This window comes from Ipomoea nil, unplaced genomic scaffold, assembly GCF_001879475.1.
Source record: "Ipomoea nil cultivar Tokyo-kokei standard unplaced genomic scaffold, Asagao_1.1 scaffold3104, whole genome shotgun sequence".
In the NCBI taxonomy this organism is placed as follows: domain Eukaryota; kingdom Viridiplantae; phylum Streptophyta; class Magnoliopsida; order Solanales; family Convolvulaceae; genus Ipomoea; species Ipomoea nil.
The window spans coordinates 1,383,613-1,408,247 of NW_017619532.1; the positions used below are offsets into that span (position 1 = coordinate 1,383,613).

General features: G+C 36.9%; 1 long non-coding RNA gene across 1 annotated transcript; it reads right to left on the bottom strand.

The window, feature by feature from the left end:
• Positions 1-1,372: 1,372 nt before the first annotated feature.
• On the bottom strand, positions 1,373-24,470 carry LOC109166659. The gene is made up of 3 exons (XR_002051701.1): positions 24,375-24,470; positions 7,839-7,843; positions 1,373-1,383 (listed from the first exon to the last, which is right to left on the bottom strand). It is a non-coding gene; the product is annotated as an uncharacterized LOC109166659 (long non-coding RNA).
• Between the last annotated feature and the right edge of the window lie 165 nt (positions 24,471-24,635).

Sequence of the window (24,635 nt, forward strand, 5' to 3'; positions counted from 1 at the left end):
CATCACTCTCGATTAACCAGAGAATGAAGAGGAGTTCTATGCGGTTTGGCTGCTTGATAACTGATAAACCTATAAAGTTTCAATTTTTTCAGGACACCATGGCTGGTGTTTGGAGACCAGGAATGGGTGTCACCATGCGTAAGTTACAATCACACAGGTTTCTGATCCGTTTCTATCATGAGGCGGATATTGTCAGGCAATTGGTTCATTCCTGGGCACATTCGTGATGTTGGACAAGAGGAATTTAGACGGATCCATGCACACGTTTTATCGTGTGCGAGTTTCTATTTATGTTGCAAAACCGTTGAAAAAACAAATGAAACTCAAGCGAGATAACGGAGCCTGTGCTATTATTGATTTTCGTTATGAACGACTCCCTACCTTTTGTTTCTTGTGTGGCATTATAGGGCATGGGGAGAAGTATTGTCACAAGATCTTCATGAGTGCGGATCTGGCTGCTGAAAAACCGTATGGGGCATGGCTCCGTGCAGGCATGAGAAGGGCAGTTCCTTCTGCTGGTCAGTGTTTTGTTGCTCTGGCATCTATTATAGAGAGGCAGAATTGGAAGGCACCAGCCAAGGAGGGTTTTGACTTGTATAGTACTTTTGATCAGGGACCCTAGGTTTCAAATGAGGAGTCTCCGTTTACGAAAGGCAAAGAGGTTATGCAGCCCCGCGATCCTAGTGCTTTGATGGTAGCTCAGCAAGGAGTCTGTATTGAACAGAAAAAACCAAGGATTAATGAAGAGGGCTTGGGTACTGGAATATCCATCACCATTATGGACGATTATGAAACGACTGGTTCAAAAAACTTGGAAATGGCGGGTTTGGCATTGCAAACCCGCCAAGAACAATGATTATCATTGCTTGGAATTGTCGAGGGCTTGGCAACCCTACGTCAGTTCATGTTTTAACGGACTTGATCTGCTCAAAGAGGACATGTTTATTGTTTTTGATGGAAACTTTTCTTGTAAAGCAAAAAATGGAACTAGTATGTATTCAATTGGGATTTAGCAATATGTTGGTTGTGGATGCTCAGGGGCATAGAGGTGGGTGGACTGGCCCTTTTATGGACCGACTGTGTGGAGGTGGAAGTGTTTGGTTTTTCTCAGAATCATATTGACGCAAAAGTTGCTCGATGTAGGTAGCCTAGAATGGCATTTTACAGGGTTTTATGGGTACCCAGAAAGACAATGCAGACGGGAATCATGGAACCTTCTCCGTACTTTGGCAAGTCTAAATACACTATCGTGGGCAGTGATGGGCGATTTCAATGACCTTTTGCATCAAGATGAGAAGAGAGGAAGAGTACCCCATCTTGAGTGGCTCATTGCGGGGTTTAAAGAGGCAATAGCAGATTGTGCGCTCCAAGATTTCCCTTTCACTGGTTACTAGTTCACTTGGGTGAGATCTCTGGGTACACCGGTTATGATAGAAGAGAAACTTGATAGAGTACTTGTTTTAGAGTCCTGGTTGTCGCTTTTTGAAGGGGCAAATACACAATCTTTGACGTGCCCGTATAGTGACCATCTACCCATCCTACTCACGCTAGTTGTTGTTTTGCATGCTCCCCACCGCAAACGGTTTTATTTCGACAATACGTGGCTTCGCCAGAAGACATTTGTCGAGACTCGATATATAGTACAACAAAGCAGGACAAAAACAATGGGTTTAGATATCCTTCAAAGGATTGATATATGCAGTCAAGACATTTGGAGGTGGGGGACGAATTATAACAAGGACTTCCAACGACGTGTAGACCGATGTAAAATCCAACTTGAAAACTTACGTATTCGGAGCGATCATGAGGGTATGCTGGAATATACTCGTGTTGAAAAGGAGTTGCTAATTTTGTTAGATCAACAACATACCTACTGGAAACAAAGAGCTAAGGAGAATTGGTGGAGAAGAGGTGATTTAAATACAAAATTTTTCCATAATTCTGTTACGTCCAGAAAAAGGAGAAATAAGATCCATAAATTACAAAATGAGGATGGTGCATTGATTGAAGGGGTGGATGAGATTGGAGGTGTAATGGTCAACTATTTTAGAAATATATTCACTGCTAAGAATGGGGAAATGGATGAGGCGATTGTAAGATTTCCCCTGATAATATATATTGTATATTATATATTAGGGCCTTAATTAAGTGGTGCAAATTGACTAGACTTGTTAAGTGGTATGATTGGTCTAGAAGTTGTTATTCAACCAGACTGTGCCTAATATAAACCTGGATTGATAGATTGATGGGATACATGATGGTGATGATGTTGATTAGACAACACATTCAGTTACGGTACTCATACTGCTCAGAAAATACCAATACACCATCTAGGGTTCTGAGTCAAGTGTGAGACAAAACTGCTAACCCTATTCTGTAGATCTACTGTTCAAGAGGCAATACAACATGATTAAGAGCATCAATCTCTGCCTGGTTGATTGTTTTGCCTAAAAACAATATTAATTTTTCATATACATCAAGATTTTGTATATGATTTTTAGACTGCTGATTTTTATTTTTTTTTTGGCATTAAGTAATTTTAATTTCGGTTTTTCTTAATCTTGAAATTATAATTTTTTTTTTTAACTGCGAGCAACCGAGTTAAAAAAAAAAAGCATCAGTTTTTCCGGTGGCTTTCCCCTCCGGTCGCTATCGACGTGATGCTATTGAGCCAAGCTTGCGTGGACGATGGAGATCGTTGTGGGTCGACGATGCGTATTGGAGTCTCGGGTGGTGCTTCAACAAAGGAGAACGACGGCGCGATATGGAGTCGTTAGCGGCGAGCGGCGACGTGACTAAGGCCGTCGGCGGTGGCGCTGGTCACTAGCGTTGCGACGAGGCTGAGTTCCATGAGATTGGGAAAAGATTAATTCATTCAATAACTATAACCTGATACAACAATAGAAGTCCCTGTACAATAGGCTATAGAATAGCTCAACTAATTTAAGCCATATAATTATATTAAATATTTAACTACACTAATACTAGCGACGTCCTGGTTCGTCTTCCGCTTCTGGCGATGTCGGCGAGCTTTGGGTATTGGCATCGCGGCGGTGGGCGGCGACGCGCAGTGAGGTGGCACGGCGGAGGCGGGCTGGCTTCCCGACGACCGTCACCACTCTCTGTCTTCCTCTATCCGGCGCTGTGACAACCCAAAAAATTTAATTTTATAAATCCAATTTTAAGAAATTCCAAAATAGTCATTTTCACTCCATTAAAATTTTTTGCGATAAATTGGTGTTTGAATAAATTATTTTGAGTTACATTTTAAATTAATTCAACACCAAAACTTATTTTTATTCCAAAATCCTAAATTTCCGGGTACTTCGCGTACCAAGTTTTAAACTGAGAAACCAATCTGAGTGAGACCGGGAGAAATCTGAACCAAGTATTTGTTTGGAAATCATTTTTGGAAATAAAAAATACATTTGACCCAAAACTATTTAAAATTCACCTTTCTAGTCTATAGTCCATGTTGCAAGGTGGACCAAAAGCATTTTCTCCTCTTGCCTAATATTTCTAAGACAACCACCAAATTACCACTTTGCCCTCCACTAATCATTGGTGATCTACCTAGGGTTTTGGACCCTATAAAAGCCTCACTATTCCATTGTTGTTCCATGATCTCTTTCTTTGCCAAACCCAAAATTTGTCTGCCAAGAGAAGAAAGAACAACACAGTAAGTTCATCTTCATTTTCCCTTCAATCTTAGCCTTCCTTTTATCTTATAGCTTTCATCCATTCTATGAGGTTCTAGTCTAAGCTTTGTATGTTTTGTTTGGGGAGTTAAGTGGTGAAGGAGGTGCTAGCTAGGTTGGGAGGAAGAAGAGATCCAAGCAAGAAGAAGAGGTCTACAAAGGTATAACCCCATGGACTCCTTCTTCAAATTTTGGCTCTGTGAAGCATTGTTTATTAGGTAGAAATGAGTAGAAATGCTAGATTTTGATGTGTTTGAGCTAGGAAGTGATCTATTACTTGTATATGATGTGTTGATAATATTTTGGATGAGTTGGAGTTGGCTGAGAGTGAGTTGCAGATGAAAATTGATCATCTGGTGCACAGACAGTGTGCACTAAATGATGTAACGGCCCTAGCCAACGGCCCATCAAGGGGACCGTTAGCTAGAGCCGTGGCCGGCCGAACCTAGGGCACGGCCCTAGGAGAGGGCCGTTGCCTAGGCTCGTCGATGTAACGGCCTAAGGGGGCGGGCTATGCAGAGCCCCATTCCCTGGTCCCTGAGTGTTGTCTGTGCAGTGGCCGGGACCTTGTGGCTCAACTACGTGTCGTTTCGGGCCAGGTGTCACGGGCCCTTGTGGCTCGGTACCTCGGGACCGTCTCGACGCACGTTTTGGCTTTGATTTCGTTGAATTTGGATTAGAAATGAGCATATTATGATGGATTTATTGATGAAATTGCTTCACAATATGTTTGTTTGAGTTCACTGTAATAAGAATTGCTTTGCTTTGTTGCCCTGATGTTATTTATGTATTGAGTAGAGAAGCATGGTCACTTTGAGAATAAGATTTATTAGCAAAGCATGACTAGAATGTGTTGTTTGATCAATGAAATTTGGAGTATATTTGATGGTAGAAATATATAGAGTTTGATATGTTTCAAACCGAGCATGTTGTTGTATTCTTGAGAAATTCTATGATATATATATATATATATATATATATATATATATATATATATATATATATATATATATATATATATATATATATATATAGAGTTGAAGCATGTTGTAAAGCATTTTTGCATTTCAAGTATAGCATGTCTCAAAAGTGCATAAATGGCCAACGTGAGCCTAAGTAATATTTTCAAAAACTCATGAGCATGTGGTATATCATTACTTTGTTGCATTGAGAAATTGTTGAGTTGTAGCATGCATAAGTTTGGTGCATGAGTGATATATATATATATATATATATATATATATATATATATATATATATATATATATATATATATATATATATATATATATATATATATATATATATATATATATATATATATATATATATATATCAGTGAGGTTATGGAGGATCCCGTTTGGACTGTCCTCTCGAATGATTATTATGGACATTGCAGTCCCAGTATATGTAACGCGGTGTATTCCCACGTTACGAGGTTGGAAACTGCCCGCCAGGCTTAGAATCCTGGTTAGGGGGTGTGCACGCTAATAGTTCAATACCTGATTCCACAGAGTTTGAGCATAGAACCAAGAGAGTGGTTCGATGGTTGAGCAGAGTATTAGGTCAGCAAGACGTCGTGCCCGGATAGGTTCATTCACACTATGGTGAAGTTCCTACCTCGTTCATTTATAAAGAAAGTGAGTCATTGCGACTCTAAGAAAATAAAGAAAGAAGTGATTCATTACGACTCTAAGAAAAGAGAGAAAGAAAGCAAGTCATTATGACTCAAAGAGACCTCCACAGAAAAGTATTCTATTTTTACAAACGAGTGTATGAGTATACGTATAGTATTGCACGAAATTGCATTTGAGTATAGTATTGCATGAGATTGCATTTGAGTATAGTATTGCACGAGATTGCATAATGAGAATGATTAGCCGAGTTTGTTTATGAGTATGATTGCTTGGTTGCATTTTGAGGTCTTATATATCCAGTTTGCATGATGAGAACTTCAAAAACAAGAAGATAGTTTTCGTATTGATTAATAGCATGAAATTGCTTGTAAGCATGAGTTCGTTTTGATAAGATTGTTGTGATATTTATATGTTGGAATATTTATGTTGTTGAGTCATTTGTATTGAAGCATGCTTGTTAATATTATAGGTTGTAAGCATATAGAAAGTCTGTGATGTATCTATAATTGTTTATGTGATGAGATTGTGTGGTTTAATATGTGATCAAATGTTTTTCCAAAGTATACTCTATAGTACTTTACAGGGTTGAGTGTGGTTATACTTAGCTTCGTGCTAACGGGTGTTTTCCTATTTGTCTATATGTTGTTTGTAAAACCCCTTTTAGGTGGGCCCAACATTTGAGAGATGATCGAGTTAGACTAGTCTAGTAGATCTAGTAGTCTGAACTCTCTTTATTATCATGATGTTTAGTATGATGGATTGTAGACTTTGATGTTTATTTTGACGGATTTGTAGACTTATAATTTGATGTTCCAGTTTGATGTTTAGACATCGAGGTGTTTTCCCCCCTTATGACTTTTGATTAAGTTTTATGAATGTCAGTTACTTTTATTATTCTAGTTCCATCCTTAGCCTGTGCAATCATCACGGAGTGGTGGTTGTGGCGGTGACATTCCCACTAGTTTACTTATTAAGTTGTTTTTTCCCTACTTAGTTTATGTTAATTGTGGTTTAGAATTGTAATTAAGATTTAGAAAAGTGGGGTGTTACAGGCGGCGCTGGTCATCATTTCAATTCGGCGCTGGACGATTGGCCTCTCCTCTTCTGCTTTGGCCTGCTGCTGATTGCTCCTCGACGGTGGCCTGCTATTGCTGTCTTGGTGTCGTCTCTCTCTCTCTCTTCCTCCTTCAGTGGCGTTGGATTTAGTTTGGTGTTCATGGAAGCTCACCGCCTGGAGAAGCTATGGAAGAAGATAGACCACTGCAGGTACGGTACATTCCTTATTTAAAGAGAAATTTACCTTTATTATTTGTACCATATTTATTTGCCGAGTTAATACCTAAAATTGTCTTCGACGATTGTTAGTGCAGTAAGAAACAAAGGCAACAGAAGAAAAGGAAGAGAAGTTCTCTGTGTTCTCACTGTCTTTTTTCACTGTGAGTAGAGCAAAATATATATACAAAGCTATAATCCCAATCTTACCTAAAACACTTTCAAACAATCTACCTAAAACATGGTAAGAAATAAATCTCTACCAAAATAATCTACAGTAATACACTAATACCAAAATAATATACAGTATATGATCTTTACATATATAGCATAATATTACTGCTATTATCCCCCTCAAGTTGGTGCATGAAGATCTCGAATGCCCAACTTGCGAATGAAGTATTGGAGTTGTCGTTGTCCCATTGCTTTGGTGAAGATATCGGCGAGTTGTACATGCGTTGAGACATAGGAAGCAGAAATAGTTCCTCTTACAATCTCATTTCTCAAAAAATGGCAACCGACTTCTATGTGCTTGGTGCGTTCATGGAAAACTGGATTTTTAGCCATGTGCAATGCAGCTTGACTATCACAGTAAAGTCTAATGGGTGTGGTATGCACAACCCCCAAATCCAGTAGAAGTCCCTTCAACCATTTCAACTCACAAACCGTCATTGCCATAGATCTATATTCTGCCTCGACAGAAGATCTGTGTGTTGCATCTTTGTCTTCCATGAAATTGGAGAGTTTCCCAAAAGCACAAACCACCCCGTAAGAGATCTTCGAGTCAAAGGATAGCTTGCCCAATCCGAATCATACCATCCATACAATTGTAGATCACATTCACTTCGCAATAAAATGCCTTGCCTAGTATTTCCTTTCAAGTACCTTGCAACACGCAGTGCTGCTTCCCAATGCTCAACTCGTGGGTGTTGCATAAATTGCGACAAAACATGCACACAATATGATAAATCTTGTTGAGTGAAGCATAGATAGATGAGTCTTCCAACCAAACGCCTATAACTTTCAGGATTTTCAAGTAAACTACTCTCAGACTGGATCAACCGATGATTTTGTTCCATAGGAAATCCTGTAGGTTTAGCTCCCAATGCACCAATCTCAGAAAGAATATCCAAAGCATACTTACGCTGACACAAATAAATTCCTTCTTGACTCCTGGCAACTTCAATGCCTAAAAAATATTTCAGCACTCCCAAATCTTTCATGCGGAAACAATCACTCAAATAATTTTTAGTTTTTGTATGCTATCATGGTCATTTCAAGAAATTATCAAATCATCGACGTACACAAGCATATTAATACGTGTCTCTCCATTTTGCATTGTAAATAGCGAATAATCTTAATAAGATTGCTTGAATCTATACCTTTTAAGAGCTGAGGACAATTTCGCGAACCAACACCTTGGTGCTTGTTTAAGCCCATAGAGATACTTTCTTAGCTTGCACACCATTTCGGTATGCTCAACTTTGAATCCCGGTGGCATTTTCATATACACTTCCTCTTCAAGGTCTCCATGAAGGAAAGCATTATGTACATCCATTTGATGCACTTCCCACCGTTTAGCTGCCACCACTGCTAGAAATGCCCTCACAGTCACCATCTTGGCTACTGGAGCAAATGTTTCTGTGAAATCCACCCCTTCTACCTGGTGATTACCAAAAATGACCAGGCGAGCTTTGAATCGTTCTACGGTTCCATAAGAATTGTATTTGATCTTATAAACCAATCTATAGCCAAGTGCCTTCTTTTTATGAGGTAGTGTAGTTACCTCCCATGTTTTATTATATCTCAATGCGCCAATTTCTTTCCTCACCCCTCCATCTTTCATCTTTCACTGCCTCATGGAAGGATTTTGGCTTATTTTCGACACTAATAACTGTAAGAAATTTTCGATGGTGCAAAGAAAATTTATCACAATTTACATAATGTATTATGGGATAACACGTACCAGAGGCATGCGATGGAGTAGGCAGCGGGGTGGATGGGCTCAACATAGAAATAGTATTAGTCACATAGTCTCGTAACCGCACAGATGGCTGCTTCACTCGATGACCACGCCCTAACTGACTATGCTCATTATTTCTCTCTTCATCCCCTTTGTTCTATCAAATTCTCATTCCCAATTCATATCTCAATCTCGCAAGTGCTCCCCATGTTGTCACACTCTTTGTCATTATCTTCACCAATCACTTTTCTTACTTCTTCTTCATTAATTACTTCCGTCTATGCCGCACTCAATTCCATATTCCATTCCATCACCATACCCAATCTCATCATGTTCAATTCTAAAATTTGTGTCCCCTTGATTGAAAGGAAATCCATTTTCAAAGAAATCAACATCACGGGACACAAAAAATACTTTTGTATCCAAGTCATATACTTTCCATCCCTTTTTTCCATAAGGATATCCAACAAAAAGTCAAAAACACATCTTCTGCTTCTACTTGCAAATTTATCTCTTCTACCTTCTTTGTCATGTGCATAACACAACGATCCAAACACCCTCATATGATTATACACAGGCAAGTTTCCATACAAGATCTCATAAGGCGTTTTTCCATTTAAAATAGGAGCGGGTGTCGTATTTATTAAATATCCAGCAGCCGGCACACATTCTCCCCAAAATTTAATTGGCAAACATCCTTGAAATCTTAATGCACATGCCACATTCAAAATATGCCTATGCTTTCTTTCTACCCTCCCATTTTTTTGTGGTGTTCCAGTACAAGATGTTTGAAAAATTATTCTATGTTCAAGAAAATAATTTTTCATGCATGTAAATTCTGTCCCGTTATCGCTTCGCACAATTTTTACCAATTTATGATATTGTCTTTCTACCATATCAAAGAAATTTATCAAAATACGTGTTACTTCTTTCTTATCCACCAACAAATATATCCACACAGCACGTGAATAGTCATCAACAATTGTAAGGAAATAGGATGCACCACAAGAAGACAATGTTTTATAAGGACCCCACAAATCACAATGTATAAGTTCGAATGCACTAGATGCTTTATTATCAGTTAAAGGAAATGCAGCTCTAGTTTGTTTTGCATGTTGGCATACGTCACAAGCTTTATTTAACTACAAACTATCTTCACTAGAACTAACCATATGAATCAATTTAGTACTTCTAATGGAAGGATGTCTCAACCGCTTATGCCACAAGTCCAATGAATCCACCACATCCATCTTAAATGCCTTAGTCCTTGACACTTTTCGGAAGTAGTAGAGCCCATCCCCCCGCTCACCCGCACCAATCAGCATCCTCGAAGTGCAGTCCTGAATAACACACACATTATTAGTAAATTGGATAATACTATTTGATTCATCTATTAACTGCGACACAGAAATAAGATTGCAATTTAATTTGGGCACAAAAAGAACATTTCTTAGTCGCAAATTTTCATCAAGGTCTAACGATCACTCCTTCGTAGCTATCGTATTCCGTCCATCTGGTAAGCCTACGAGGCATCTAATTACTTCTCGTAATCCAAACAAAATATTTGAGTTCCCCGTCATATGGTTTGATGCTCCTGTGTCAATTATCCACTGCATGTTTTTACTTGTCATTTTATCTTCGTTAGCCTTGTGAGTATTCAGAATTGCAAGAAGACTTTGCCACTGTTCATTGCTAAAGCCAGGAACACTAGATTTCTCTGCCTCAATCTCTGACCCTATATTTTCTCCTATCTTAATTGTTTGGGTGGCATTTGCTCTCACGAAACCTCCCCTTCCACATCCAGTTCCAGTTCGTCCTGTCAATTTTTCTCCTCCACGTGGACGATCTCCCCACCAATCTGGATATCCTATAATCTTAAAACAACCTGATATATCATGCCCACTCCTCCCACAACCGGCAAAAAGCACATTCTTTCCCATCACTTCTCCCCGTCCATTTCCTTTGCTTCCTACTTGCGCAGCAAGTCCCATTACTTCTCCACGCTCTTCTGCCATCCGACTTGCATTTTTCACCCTTTCTTCACGGATCAAGGCTGCGTACACCTTATTTAGGGATGGCAGAGGTTCTGTTGCCAGCATGTTGGTCGTTACAGTGCCATAGCTTGCCCCATCCAAACCCATAAAAAATTGATGCACCTTTTCCTCTTCTCTACGATTTTCAAGTTTTGCCGAAATATCACATTTGCATCCATCACACAAACATGTAGGGATTGTTCATAGTTAACCAAATCATCCCAAAGTGCCTTCAATTTTCCATAATACGAAACTATGGGCATCCCACATTGTTTGCACTGACTCAACTCGGTTTTGATCTACTGAATTCGTTGTCCATTTGCAATAGAAAACCGCTCCTTAATGTCATCCCACAGATCCTTTGCATTTTCCATGTGTGAGATGGTTGTGCATAAGTCAGAGTCGATAGTATTTCGAATCCATGACACCAACATGGATTGGACAGTCCACCAATCGTCATATATAGACGATTCCTTGTCAGGTTCTAGTATGGTCCCTTCTACGAAACCCCATTTTCGTCTACCCCGTAGCGATGTTTGAACGGCGCGAGCCCATTCATCATAGTACTCATCACCACGTTGTCGGACTTGGGTAATGACTTTCCAGGATTATCATTTGAGTTCAGATCATAGGGAGAAATCACTCTCTTCACTTGTTCCACCTTCTTACTGTCAGCTTCAACTATTGGCTCTGATGCCATGTTAGTGTAATAAGAAACAAAGGCAACAGAAGAAAAGGAAGAGAAGTTCTATGTGTTCTCACTGTCTTTTTTCACTGTGAGCAGAGCAAAATATATATACAAAGCTATAATCACAATCTTACCTAAAACACTTTCAAACAATCTACCTAAAACATGGTAAGAAATAAATCTCTACCAAAATAATATATAGTAATACCAAAGTAATATACAGTATATGATCTTTACATATATAGCATAATATTATTGTTATTAACTATAGTGGTTTTTCTCAATTTTGTCCTAAACGACTTTGTGTCATAAAGTAGTCCCAGATTTTTGTGTTGTTGCTCAATATTGTCCTCTGTCAGGTAATCCGTTAAAAGGGTGTTATGTAAAGGGATAAATTAGTAATTTCAAATTTATGTCTTCTCTCTTTTTAGCTTTATTCCATCATGCGGACTAACTGCGAATGTAATTGAATCTGTAGATTGTGTTCGTGTGTGATGTGTTTATCAGCTGCGACTGCGAATTCCCCAAGTAAATCAAGAAACCAAGAATTCGCCGAGTAAATTCCCGCAACGAAACCCCAGGTTGTGTTAAATGCAGAGAAACCCCATATTCTGTTAATCTGTTTATCAATTTCGCTAAGTAATACAAAAGCAAATTAAAGCCACTCTCAGGGACCGGACCGCTTAATTTGTTCTTGGAAAGACTCAATGTTTTCAATCCCCGGAAATTTGAAAGAGACATCGGGATGAGAACCGAGAAATGCATGGTTGATTGGAAGGTCGGCAAAAGTATCAAGATTAGGCTATCCAGTGAAATCAAGACTTATGTTGTCAGACAAAGAATTGTTCCTAAGGTCAAGTACTTGCAGGCTAGAGCATAATGTTAAAGTAGAAGGCAACTTCCCTGAGAACTTATTGAAATTTGCATCAAAGAACTCTAATTTTGTCAGATTTCCAAACACATTAGGAAGAACACCATAAAAGTGGTTACTAAATAGAATTAAGGATTTGAGATTGGAAAGCTTACTAAGCTTAGTGCTTAACTAGACAGATAAGTTATTGGCAGAGACTGAAAGCTGCTCCAAAGATGAGATTAAGAACAAAGACTCAGGAAGCTGTCATTGGAATCCAAATGCAAGAGAGAGAATACCTAAATTTGAAATTACTAATTTATCCCTATACTTAATACCCTTTTGACGGATTACTTAGCGGAGGACAATATTGAGAAATAGCACAAAAGTCTGGGACTACTTTATGACACCAAAGTCGTTTAGGACAAAATTGAGAAAAACCTCTATAGTCGAGGACAATTTTGGGTATTAAATCTTTATTTGCCTTATTTTACTTTATACATATTAATTTTGGTATGGTAATTATATTAAGTTTAATATTACCATATTATTTGACCTTAATTAATATTGTATATTATTTTGGCAAATGGTAAATAGATGGTAATTGCTTGTTTTTGGATTAATATTGATGCCTTTTAGTTTTCTCTTAATTTTTTGCATTAAATTCATAATTAAATTATTATTCAATTATGGGCAAATATTAAGTTTTAAATTTGTTGTTTGAATTTTAATTTAATATTAAGGTGCATATTAAATTTCTTAAAGTATTGCAATTTATTTAGGATATATGAGTTAATGATATATTAATATGTATAATCCAAGCATGTTATATATATATATTTATCAAATAATTATTTTATTATTATAAATTATACATTCATAAAAGCATGCACTAAGGTTGGATTTAACATATTATTAACTCATAGACTATGTATTAAAAGGTCATTCAACTTTGTGTCCTTAGGTCAATTTTGAACATTATGACCTGCTATGGCAGCTTGTTTGGTTTTTTTTTTTTTTTTTTTTTTCCTTTAATAGTAGGCATACTTAAGTTTTGTGTTTCACTTTGGACTTTAAGACCTATTTTGAACAAGCTATTTGCCTATTTGGGATCTATCTTGGGTCATTAAGTTTGGATCACACCATTATTGAGTGATATTTTAATGATAATTATAGCTATTTCATGTTGACTTATAACATGTTTGTTATGGTAATAATATTGATTATTATGCATAACATGTTCATTAAGTCTTAATTATTACTGACTACCATATTTTGTTAATGGTATTCATTGTTGGTAATAATATTAAGTTTGGATCTATTTCAGTACTAGACCATTTTTCATTCATGTTATAATTAGTATCTGGGGCCTATTTATGTGCCATGCATTAAGAATTAATTTAAGAATTATAATTGTTGTTTTGGCCATTAAGAAATGCAACTATTTTTTAAGTTGATTATATTTTTAATCTATCAACATTTTCAAGAACTTAATAATAATATCAATTCCTTTAATAATATGGTAAGCAATATAGTTTGTATATTGCCTTTACAATGGTAATTTGATTTCCTAATTTCAGTCTCCCTAAAATACATTATAGTCTTAGTTAATTATTATGTGGCAACATGAGATTGGCATTCGCTATTTCCTTAATTACAATTTCGCCTTTTATTACAATTGGCATTATTAATTACTGTTATTAAGTTTAGGGGCTAATCTCGTTTATTACCTTTCACAATAATTATTATTGCTTGGTAATTTATTATGTTTGGAAAGATTACCTATTTGGTGATTATTGTTACGTATCATTGGACGTTGCATTGAGGTTACTGACTGTGAAGATGGGAGAATTTTAGCACTATGGGAGATGCGGTTTGCATCATTAAGGTAAGTCATTAAGTTTGTATAATTATTTTTTGGTAATTAGTGCTACGGTTATAGTTTGACTGCTATATTTTGAAATTGCCACATTTTATTTCTTTATTTAAGAAAAATGGAAACATTAAGAAGGTGTATTACCATACTTTGGTTGCTATTGTTAAATGTTAATGGTGATTATAAGGTTACTTATTATCGTTAATACTTTAATGATAACAGTATTATTATGGTTTTTTTTTTAATGAATCCTGAATTATTTTCAATTTTTTTTAGGCAACTGACTATTACCATTAGTGTATATTTATTCCATAATTCATTTAGTATTTGAATTATGATTAATATTTTATCCCAAATTTGGTTAAGTATGAATAAATGAATATTTGGTGTATTTTTCATAGAGATTGTTTTATGCATTTGATCACATTAAGTGCATAATACGAAGTTTAATTATGCAATTAGGGTTTGTGAGATTTTGATTTACAAATGACAGTATATCCTTTTGGTTTGATATTATTATAATTTGTAAATTCAGTTATTTCTCATACATTTGATTTTATTCATCAAAACATTTTTGTCATGGGTTTACCATTTAAAAATTTCGAAGTATATATTCATTACATCATTATTCAAAATGCTGGTTCCCATTTGGTTTGGACTCATTAGTGTTTGAATATTAAGTTTATATACTTTGAAAGTTCATATTGTAAATTGCTTTAAGTTATGCAATTTGTTTGGAATATATGAGTTTAATGTTTACTTTCATGCATATTTGTCCTAAACATAATATTCTGTTTTAAATTATGCAATTTTTATTATGCCTTTAGCAATGCATAAATTTAGGATGGAATTATATAAGTTCCAAATTAAGTTGGACTTATGCATAAACTTTAGTTGCGGTAGTGGCTGAATTTAAGCGCGTTTAGTCCATTAATTTAGTTCACCATTTAACCTTTAATCATAGGCGAACCATACAGTTTTGGATTATACCCTACACTCCTATAGTTTTAGGTTCATACCCTAAACAGTTATACATTAAGTACATATGAATTTGGGAGACATACTAGTTTTATGGCCATGGCTTAAAGAACATTTTATGCCACTAGTCTCCTTAAATTGATACTCTACCTAAGAAATTAGTTTTCAGTGAGACTTTGTCTCTAACCAGTTTTTTCTGGGAGTATATTTAGATTTTCCCATCACAATTTGGTATAATCTTTTTGTCAAAAATTTTAAGTATTCCTTGCAAATGTGATTTGACTTCGATTCATTAAAGAATAGCCAAAGCATCTTTAATTTACTGCAGTATCTTAAGTTTTCAATTTGGTTAATTAAGGAATAGCTACATCATATTCAACTACCTAAGATTGTTAAGTTTCAATCACATAAAGTTTAGGCAAGGAATTGATAATTGTCTAGTGATCTTATAATTTTAATTTGGTTGGGGAGTAGCCACAACATCCTTAATCAGTTAAAATTATATATTAAGTTGTTTTTCTTGATCACATAAAGTTTTGGACATATCATTTGTGATTAATTGTATGTAATATGGTGGAATTTAGCCCACATGCAATTTCGTTATATTTGTATGATTAATCAGGATGAAATACTATACTACGGTCATAATTTAGCCCACAGGCAATTATGTATCGGAATGTAGTTTAGTAGTTTTATCAGGGATGATAGATATAAATAAATTTATTTACTTTATGGTTATTTTAAATAATTTCCAATTCTATCATGAAATTTAATTTTATGATGTAAACTTTAGATCATCATATTTCTTAATTTACCCACAGGGATTAAGGAAAGGAACATGATTTCATTTGTTTTTATCATAATGATGGTAATGAATCTTATTGAGTAAAACTTTACCCACATGCAAGTTTTATGTCACTTGATTTTTCAACTCATTTGATAATTGTTTCATCATAAATAAAATTTTTCAGTTGGATCTAATTGAGTAAAACTTTAGCCCACAGGCAAGTTTTATACTTTTATGTTACTAGATTCTTCTGGCTATTTAGTAATTGAGATAAAATATTATTATAAGGGTTTCTTAATTGGATTTAATAGAATTAAAATTTTAGCCCACATGCAAGTTTTATGGAGAAAATTACACTTTAGGTCCTATGACTATAGGGGAGGTGGTAATTTCAGTTCGTGACTTTTAAAACTAACAGATTTAGTCCTTTTAGTATGCTTTTTTTTACACATTAAGTCCTTCCGGCCAAATCACATGCCAAAAGTCACCGGAAATATGTAAATTATTTTTTATTATTTAACTATGAGGATAAATTGGTCATTTTCAAGTTATTTCTTCTTCTTTCTGCTTCGGCTCGCCTTCTTTCTGCACGTCTCACCATCTCTGCGCTAAAATTCTCGAACATCAGTACATCACGACCGACGCTGAGGTTGGTTCCTTGATGAACATCACAATCGGCGACGCACAGCTATTTGTTCTTCTTCCTGCTCTATTTTCTCTTCTGATACATGCAAATCGAAGCCACCATTACATCCCGTATACTATGTAGCCACGCATTCGGGGCCCGCCGGAAAACGTAGTAATTGGTTTTCTAGCTCGGCCGGCCCATCCTCCATAATATCTGATCGCTGTTCTTCAACCCGTCCTCTCCCAGGATGTGGTGGTAATTATTAGCCAAAAAAGTATTCCCTCTGCTTTTCACCACCAATCAGACTTATAATTCTAAGTTCTTGTGTGCGACATCACAGAAGAACCATCCATTGCAATGGAATAAGAGGATTATGGATGCCATGTCAAAGGACTTTTCCTGGGACGCGGAGTGCTGCGACTTGCATATTTCAGCATATGATTCGGTAATGAACTTGTGAACAGGATTTCTGAAATTAAATTAATTATTTATCAAGCCTTGAGCTGAGGTCGGTGTGTGTATGTGTGAAGTAGTCATGTGATTGTAATATATGAAGCAGACAGACAGGTACATGCATGCCCTTCTTTTAGTGTTTTTTGTTTTCTTTTTGAGGATCCATCCATGGCATTGTAGATAAAACGAGAGGCGGGGGACGGGGAAGCCAAAGCAAACTGGGGATTATATCATTGTTGCTGCTGCAACTCTCTACAAGAAGGAAGAAGAAGAACGAAGAAGTAGGAAGGAGAAGGAAGAAAAAGGAAGAAGAAAGAAGAATCTGAATTGACCATTTTACCCCCCAAATATTTAATAAATTAAGGGATTGTATTTTTCCGGCCAAAATCCACCGGTGATTTGGCCGGAAGGACTTAATGTGTAAAAAAAAGCATACTAAAAGGAATAAATCTGTTAGTTTTAAAAGTCACGAACTGAAATTACCACCTCCCCTATAGTCATAGGACCAAAAGTGTAATTTTCTCAAGTTTTATGTCATGAAATCCCTCAACCCATTAGATAATAATTTTATCACAATTTCTTAGAATTATAAATTTAGCTCAATTATAATTCTAAGTTGAATAGTGTGCATTGGCAAAACATGTATTCAATCACTTCGTTCCCAAAATTTAGCCACTTTTATTAATTGATCCACGAAGCTTGCTCGATTCTTCGGACTAACTGTAGTAAGTTACATGATTTGACATACCTCTATTGGATTCCAATAATATTAAAATGTATCTTTTGAGCCAAATTCTAACTTGGTTTTGGAAGGTGTATTTTGGTTTTTTTTTTTTAATGTAATGTCCAACTATGGTGGGGAATTATATCTTCATTATTTAGTTGAACTTTAATTAGAACCAAAAATTGATTATTTAGTATGCCCAACTAATGGTGGGGAATTATATCTTCATTATTTAGTTGGTCAAATCAATTATGAGTATGTATATATTATTAAGTTCATTTTATTAATTTCGCTGAAGAATATCTTAATTAGTGGGAGTGATCGTTTAGGAAAAGATCATTAAGATACTCCACTAAAGATTATGGATTTAATTGTTGTGTTCATACATCTCAAATTGGATTGTATGTCAAACACTAAGTCCAAAAGATTCCACAAGTATTAATCTTGTTTTTGTTCATATAAATTCATAAGTTCAAAGTATTGAACATTTGGTTGTGCAACATATTTATGAAAATGTTGTAACAATATTAAGGAATTTATTAGAACAAAAGCATTTAACTTGTGGTGCACAGTCATTTAATAAATTCTTCAGTGATTAATAGAGTCTTTAGTGTTCTTCACAATTGATCCCAGATCATTTTGGTTTGTAAGGCTCAAAACAATTTTGTGAGACATATAAGTAAGACTCATTATGTTCAGTTCGTTTAAAGTGGACATTGAAGTTATTTGGGAAGTTATGGTGTAGATTTAAGATTCCAAATTTATGGACTTAGACCTTTGGTTTATTGTCTAAGTTGTTGGGATGCTTATGTAAATTAACTATCTTTTGGCTATTTTGATGAGTGGGAGTGACAGACGTGTCAACTCCAAGCTCTTAGCCATTAGAGGTAATGCTTATGTTAACTTATAAAGAAGTCATAGAATATAGTTAGCATTATGGTAACATTAAGAGATCTCTACTTAATACATGCTAATAAGGTTTTAGAGATCATATAGTGTACTCTTTTGTACAATTTGGATATGTTTCTCTTTTAGTTGTGCACATAATATATTTTGAGAAACATCCCTTAAGGTACCGAGAATAACATTGGGTTTGTTCATAAAGGACATAAGTTGGAGAATTAAAATGCATGTGAACATAATAGATACTACTTTGTTAAATAGAGGACATGTCACTATGATTGATATGTTTTAATTTGTTCTTTAATGAGGGTTGTGCTGGTATTTGCACCAAGTGGGAGAATGTAAGATTTCCCCTGATAATATATATTGTATATTATACATTAGGACCTTAATTAAGTGGTGCAAGTTGACTAGGCTTATTAAGTGGTCTAGTTGGACTAAATAACTAGAAGTTGTTATTCAACCAGACTCTGTGCCTAATATAAACCTGAATTGATGGAATACAGGATATTGATTAGACATCACATTCAGTTACGGTACTCATACTGCTCAGAAAATACCAATACACCATCTAGGGTTTTGAGTCAAGTGTGAGACAAAACGGCTAACCCTATTCTGCAGATCTACCGTTCAAGAGGCAATACAATAGGATATCAACTATGGCTGGAGATCTACACTACTTATATTTCCGCTACTACGGGGTTAGGTTTCTCGTGGATTATACTCTGTATGGTTAGATTATATTAGATCTAACAGCGATTGCTAGTATAAAGTCCCATGTGACTAATGTGGATAATGAATGTCTTATACGTCCAGTAAGTATTGATGAAGTTCGTATTTCTCTTTTCCAAATGCATCCTGACAAATTACCAGGTCCGGATGGAATTGGCTCGGGATTTTTTTCAACATTAGTGGAAGATGTTTGGAGGGGACATAGTTTTATTTTGCAGACGCTTTGTGGAAACTGTCCGGCTTCCGAATAAGGCGAATGATATATTAATTGTGCTTATTCCAAAGAAAGTGAATCCTGAGTCCATGAAAGACCTTCACCCCATAGCCCTGTGCAAAGTTTTATACAAGATTGCGGCGAAGGTTTGTGCAAATAGGATGTAGCCACTTCTTGACAAGTTGATATCGAAGGCTCAAAGTGCTTTTGTACCTAGTCGGTTTGTAACATCCCCTAAAAACAAGCTATTTAAAAGCCTTAAACATGCAGATAACTGAACTAAACAACAAACACAGCGGAAGACTGAAAGATAACTAGATAAACATAATCCGAAACACGGGGTGTTATGCCACGTTCACCAAAAGGATGAACGCTACGGCAACATCTGCAATGTTTACATCTAAACCCATATACTCAAAGTGCTACATCTAAACTGGCACACAGGCCACAAAACAAAGAGGGAGAAACTATACTAGCAAGCACTAGACCGCGCAATCGTCTAGACATCACCTGAAAGAACACAATAAAACATGGGACGACGCCCGGTCAGCGAATAATGCTGGTAAACCACCAATACATGTGAAATATCATACATAGATAAGATATAAGTTGTAAAACCATTTTCGAAACGGAATACATAAGTATATAAGTACAAAACCAAGATCAATGGTCAACACAAGACTCAACACTCTCAACAAGGATACGGGAACACATCCCAACACCACAAAGGATAACCACAACACAAAGGATAAAGACAAGACCGATGGCAACACAAGCCATTGTGACTACACACGTCACAAGAAAAGAACACACAACCACGGCTACACAAGCCCTCGTGACATCACTCAACACGAGTTGATATGTTTTCCTTATGCCCTGTTCCAACCTTATGGCTACCCCCAACCTTATATCTAGTTCCAACCTTTACCTCCAGGACTCATGTACACCAAGTCCAACCTTATTCCCCCGGGAACCGTCGTTCCCCCTCCAACAGTCCCTCCAACAAAACCACCGATTTCATTGTACACGAGGTACCGATCACACATGGCAACACATGCCCTGGATAACACATGTTATCCCAGAAATAAACACGTGAACCTTACACAAAGGCCACAAACTCCATAATCACGTCACGGCCACCACGAGGACCGCTGCAATACCTTGGTGACTAGTGTCCCATGCCACTAATCGTGCAATCCAGGTAAAGCCACACACACATCACACCACAACAGGAATCAATCAACAGATCACAACGAAGATATGAAACCATACTCAATCAAGGAATGGATCACAGTCCAACGACAACAACGATGAATAACACAAGTTATCATCCACCAATCGGAAGGTACAAACAACACACACGCTAGCATTTAAACATCAAACTAGCATGCTCATCAAATGGGTAAACCAAAGGTAGGTCCGAAGAACACACAAGACTCATCACGGTTCAACGAAACACAATGTTGAACACTTAGCACGATTCACGACACCAAAGCCTACATGGATACCTACCATATAGTTCTAGACATACGAAACATCAAGAAGACACTCAAATAGTTCCATAAAAGAACAACGGGAAGTCAAAAGACCAAATACCGAGTCAAAAGGATCACGGGGAAGAAATCCCCAAACAACCAACGTAGTGTACCCGCGGGTGGGCCCACGGGTAGGCCCCTACCCGTGGTCCTGCCCGCGGGTACAGGCTCCTTCACCAAGTGTACCCCGCGGGTGGGCGGCGGGTGGGCCTCCTACCCGCCGTTCCGCCCGCGGGTACAACCTATACCACAATACCACACTTCGCGGATTTTCATCTCCAAACTCAAATTCAAGTCCAAAACCTGTCAAATCTCACCAAATACAACAAAATGACTTGAATCAAAGGAAATGCCAAGCAATGGCACACAAGAACCCTAAACACAAGCTCTATATATGCATTTTCACAAGACAATGCATAAACACTCACATTTCATAGCAACATCACATGTAGAATCCAAGAAATCACATATAGGTAAGCAAAATAGGTTTTGTAGAGCATGGGTTACCTCTTGTAAACTAAAGACTTCACTTTACACCTCAACAAGCTCCTCACAAGGCTCACCCTCCAAACCCACTTCAAGAACATACCAAAAGATCATAAAGATCCTATCTTTAAGAAAAGACACCTTAGATAAAACCAAAAACACAAGATGAACTTAGATCTTACCCTCCTAGATGCCCAAATATAAGAAAGGTTGAATCTTGGAAGCAACTCTTGAAGTTTTGGCAAGGTTCCAACTTGGCTTGGAAGAAAAGCTACTCACCTTTTTAGAGAGAGGGTGTAGCTAGATTTTTAGAAAAGTGTAAGGAGAGAATGAAGGTGGTCTTACTAGGTTAGGTTACATTACCAACAACAAGTGAAAGGTCAAGAATACCCTTACTAACATAAGGAAGTGTAAGGAACAAGGGAACTCCTTACAAAGCTCAAGGTACAACTTTGACTTTGGGGTTGACTAGTCAATTACTAGTCCCCAACTATTAAATTTCGGGGATTTAAGGAATTAAATTACAAATTGAAATAGGATTAATTACTCAATTAATCCCTTAGTTGAATTTGGATTTCGGGGTGTCACACGGTTAATTATCGATAACATAATGCTTGCGTATGAGGCTCACCATTATCTCAAATGCAAGACCCAATGCAAAGGAGTGGTAGTGCTTAAGGTCGATATGAGTCAGTCTTACGATCATGTTAAATGGCGCTTCCTTCGTGCAGTGTTGGTGAAGATGGGATTTGCCCAGAAATGGATTGATATTCTCATGGAATCTGTGAGTTCTGTTCAGTGCCATATCCTTCATGAGCAGCGTCATCTAGGACCAATTGTACCAGGAAGAGGGCTTCGTCAAGGCGACCTGCTTTCCCCATATCTGTTCTTACTTGTGACAGAAGGCTTAAGTGCTTTAATAGAAGATAGAATGCAGTGGGGTTAATGCATGGAGTAAGTGTTGCGCGTGGAGGCCCACCTATCTCACATTTATTGTTTGCCGATAATTGTTTCCTATTTCTCCGTGCGAATAGCGCCGAAAGCCACCAAATGAAAGAGGAACTGGATATATATTCGAATGCTTCTGGCCAGCGTGTAAATTTTGATAAATCACTTGTATGCTTTAGCACAAATGTAGCACAAAGCTGTAGAAATGAAGTGGTTAGCATTCTTAGGGTACAATAAGGAGATACATTCGGGAAATATCTAGGCTTGTCATCGCTAGTTGGAAGGAATAAGAAGGCAATTAGGCAATACTGGGGTTTCTCAAAGATAAAATCCTAAGTTGTGTCTATAGTTGGAATTCCAGATTTCTCTCTCGGGCAAGTCGTGAGGTGCTATTAAAAAATGTTCTTCAATCTATGCCATGCTATGCTATGATGGTATTCCTCTTACCGATCGGAATATGTAATGATATTGAAGCCATATTGAATAAATATTGGTGGATAGGTGCGGTCAATGACAGGGGAGGTATTGGTTAGAAATCATAGAGTGGATGTGATTACCAAAGGAGAGAGGCGGACTTGGTCTCCGATGGATTCGTGAAATGAATTTAGCACTGCTTGGGAAACAAGTTTGGAGATTACTTACCAGACTAACTTCTTTAGTTGTGCAAGTCTGTAAATATCGTTATTACCCCCATTGTTCCTTGTTTGACGCCACAGCTGGTTCTAATCCATCATTCATTTGGTGTGGTCTCCTGGAAGCAATGCATGCAATTAAACCTAGATGTCGAAGAGTGATTGGGGACTGTAGCAACACGTCAATAGGAGGTGACCCTTGGCTCCTTGCAGTCAAAAATCCTTACGTAAGTACAGCGCTGCATGTGTCAATTAGTGGTGCGCCGGTGTCATCGTTGTTTAACAAACATGGTCCAGGTTGGGAAGTCGAATGTGTAAAGGATATATTCAATGAACGAGATGCAAACCTGATTGTAGTATATTTTCAAACAAATAAATACCTAGAGTATCAGGTTATCGATCCACAGGGAAGTGGTTGTATCAATCACTAGCTACTAATCTATTTTTATGAAGCTAATCCTAATAATAATCATGGATGTTTGCATAAAAAATTTTAAATAAAGCAAAGCAACAGATTTGTGAAACAGTAGAGAGAAGATAATCCCTGGGTTTCAAGTATTTAATCACCTAGTGCTAAATCTATGGTTTATATTAAATCTAGGTTTAAACGGGTGTGAGGATGCAAAGTGGTATAGAGCTACTCTCGTAGTCACTAATACTAGTGGATATCCACTCTCGTGGTATAAACACCCAATAAAACAAGAACAAGCATCATAATAAATTCCTAACTAATACCATTTCTCAATGTGCAATAATCAATAATTAAACTACCTAACAAGATTACCCTTTCTCAAGGTGCAACAGTTAGGTGCAATTTTATGTGCCCTAAATTATGCCCAACTCTCGTTGTGACACAAAGATAGCTATGAAGCAAGTAATTACGGCCGTTTAACTACTAACAACAACAATACAAATCACAATTGCAACACAAGTATTAAACCCCAAATAATAATATATTAAAGCATTAAAAGAACTAGGCACATAGGTTCATAAATACTATCACCCAAGAATCTCTAAGAAAACTTAGCCACACTTGGTTAAGATGCAATACATATCAAATATAAAGAGTTACAAGATAATCTAAGAGTACAAGAATGACCAAGTGATTCTCCCAAATCTCCTTGGCCTCCTCCTTGCTTCCAAAGACAACCTGAAGCTCTCAATTCTCCTCTTTCTTGTCTCCAAAGTTTGAATTAATTCCTCTAGGGTTGAGGAAAAGGGTCCTTTTATAGTAGGAACAAATAGGGGATGAAATTATGAAGTTTCTAAAAATCGCGCCCAGTGCAATAGGTACGGTTTGAAAGCTTATTTTGACCCTTTTCTCTTATTATTTATACATTGATGTCTTCATAAGAGTTGTATCCCTTCGAATTTTCTTTCCAATGGTGCAAGAATCACCTCATTTGGACATTCCTATGCTGAGATATGGTCCAAAAACCAAATGTTGAGATTAACAATAACAAGAAAACAATAATAATGGCAAAAAGGTAAAGAAGGCTAGATTTACGTGGTTCGGCAATGTGCCTACGTCCACGGGAGTGAAACAATTCTTATATTCATATATAGTGATGGTGATAGTAGTGACACAACCCCTTAGG